The sequence below is a fragment of the Scylla paramamosain genome, chromosome 2 (assembly GCF_035594125.1).
Source record: "Scylla paramamosain isolate STU-SP2022 chromosome 2, ASM3559412v1, whole genome shotgun sequence".
In the NCBI taxonomy this organism is placed as follows: Eukaryota; Metazoa; Arthropoda; class Malacostraca; order Decapoda; family Portunidae; genus Scylla; species Scylla paramamosain.
In genome coordinates, this window is record NC_087152.1 from 305,001 (window position 1) to 307,500 (window position 2,500).

At 40.3% G+C, this 2,500-nt stretch overlaps 1 long non-coding RNA gene across 1 annotated transcript in view; it reads left to right on the forward strand.

Annotated features, from left to right (window-relative positions):
• Positions 1-955, forward strand: part of LOC135107764 (uncharacterized) — a 99,629-nt gene extending 98,674 nt beyond the window's left edge. Inside the window, exon 2 of the long non-coding RNA XR_010271984.1 lies at positions 1-955. This exon is cut by the window's left edge and continues 41 nt beyond it. This is a non-coding gene — a long non-coding RNA (uncharacterized LOC135107764).
• The last annotated feature ends 1,545 nt before the right edge of the window (positions 956-2,500 follow it).

A 2,500-nucleotide genomic window follows, 5' to 3' on the forward strand; every position in this document is an offset into this window, starting at 1 on the left:
TCTTGATGCAGTGAAGATACGCGGGTCTGTTATTCGTTGCTGGGTGAGGAAGACAAGACAACATAGAATCAAGTAATAGTATCAAGAGAAGAATATCGGGTTACTTCCAGAATCCAATAAAAGAAACATGAGTCATTCTTTCAAGGGAGGATAAGGAACGGAATCATATTTCTTCCATATTCAGGTTAAAACAAAAGACGACATTATTTCAAGAGAGCAGTATCATATTACTTTAAAAAATAAAATAATCAAACATCAGAAGTCACAGGTTCAGCGCAGGATAAGAAAGGGATCACTTACAAATTAGGACTAAAACAAGCGGCGTCATTATTTCAAGAGCAGAGTATCGTATCCCTTCTGTAATCTGGTTAAAACGACAGACATCACAGTTTCGAGCCAAGGAAGTGTATTCAGTCACTTATAAAATAAGTTCAGAGCGTTACCTGATGTGTCTTGTCTGCGTATAGAAGGAACAAAGGAACACGTTATACCTTTGAGGAGAGTCTGCTTGAATTGTACCTGTCTACTGAGGCGAAATAAACTAATAGAATAATAAGTGGGCGGTGCATCTGAGAAGGAGGAAGTGTCGCGGGTACCTGCACAATATCTTAGTGGTAATCTTGTGTTTTGTGACTGATGGCAGAGGAAGGAACAAAGAAAGTAATTAGTGACAGAAAATAAAAGTAAAACCAAAGAGAGAAACTAGAATAAAATATACTTAGTGAATTAAACGAAGGTAAAACAATTAAAAGATAACAAGAAAAAAAAAACAGCAAAAAAAAAAAAGAAAAAATAAGTACTACTAAAATAAAGAAAAATAATAATAAAGTAAAAAACAAAAGACGAGTTGTTTAGTTACTGAAAAGAGAGAAAGAGAGAGAGAGAGAGAGAGAGAGAGAGAGAGAGAGAGAGAGAGAGAGAGAGAGAGAGAGAGAGAGAGAGAGAGAGAGAGAGAGAGAGAGAGAGAGAGAGAGAGAGAGAGAGAGAGAGAGAGAGAGACGAAAATAAAGAAGTCAAGCGAAGACACATCAAGAAGCATCCTCTACCACCTGTTCCACCACCTCCTCCTCCTCCTCCTCCTCCTCCTCTTCCACCTCCTCTTTCTCCTCCTCCTGCGGCGCCCCAGGGAGGGAGTCAAGACTAAGGTCACAATGGCCATCAACGTGGTCATCCCGCTGCTCATCCCACTGGAAGAGGACCTTCACAACGGTGAGTGTGACCTCGCCTCTCTTAAATCTGACCTCTGACCTATGTCCAATCCTTCCATCTGTGGCCAAAGGTGAGTGTAATCTCGCTTCTCTTATACCTGACCTCTGACAAGTTAAGTGTGACCTCTAAACTCTGCGTTTTGAGTGTAACCTCACCTCTCTTATATCTGACCTCTAACTTGTCTCCTATACCCTTCAAACTATAACCTAAGGTGAGTATAACTTCCAAGCTCTCACATTTAAACTATGATATTAATCCGTAAAGAAAGGGATGTGAGTGTGACCTCGCCTCCATTATACTTGACTTACGCCGTCCCAGAAAGATCCCATAGAGACTGCTATATGTGACCTTGCTTCCCATGTCTAACCTGTGACTTAAACCCTTGCCTTGGAGACTGGCCTGAGGTTAGTGCGACTTCAAAGCTCTCCTCTGATTCCTCACTGATATTCCCTTAGTGTAAGGAAGCCGTGCAATGTATCAATTATTTAGTGTTTTTTTCAATCCCTCTTTCACTTTCCATCTCTCAGTTTGCAATATCTCTCTTCCTGTTCTCTTCGGTATTCTCGATTACTTCATATTCCGGTGCAGCTCAGCGAAGGAATCCCGGCGTGTATCCATCACTCAATATCTCTTTCTATTTTATGTATACATTTTTTTTTTTCAGTCTCCATTTCTATTCAAGCCATTCTCTCTCTAATCTCTATCAGATCCCTCTGGAAGCGCCCACCACGTGAGCACCCGATACAAAGAACTCGCTGCCTCTCTCGTATTCCTGATGCAGTTTAATCGGAGATACGTACGTGGAATGTTCCGTTCGCCTCACACGTGCCCTGGTTATGAAGTGAAATAATTGAAGATTTATCTTAGAAATAATTCGATTAGGCACTCCTACTCGTATTAAACTATGTTGCTAGACGTAGCAGTGAAAAAGGTTACAAATTTTAATACTTTAATCGAAGGTGCTTGTAATGTTCCGTTCGCCTCAGTCGTAACTCGGTTATGAAGTGAAAACACTGAAGGTTTATCACAGAGAGAATTCGATTAGGCATCTTCATCATACTGTTTTGTTGGACTTAGAGCTGAAAGGCCTTACACGAGGCTTGGTTATGAAGTGAAAATGTTGAAGACATTCAAACTTTTATTGAGCGTAGCGATGAAAGATCTTAGAAATATTTGTTTTTCCATTATTTTACATGCCTTGGGATTAAGAAGATGGGGAAAAAGTAATTTCAAGTCTCCGCTCCTAAAAAGGCAAGAGGGAGTCAAGTTGGTTTGCTTATTTTAATTTACC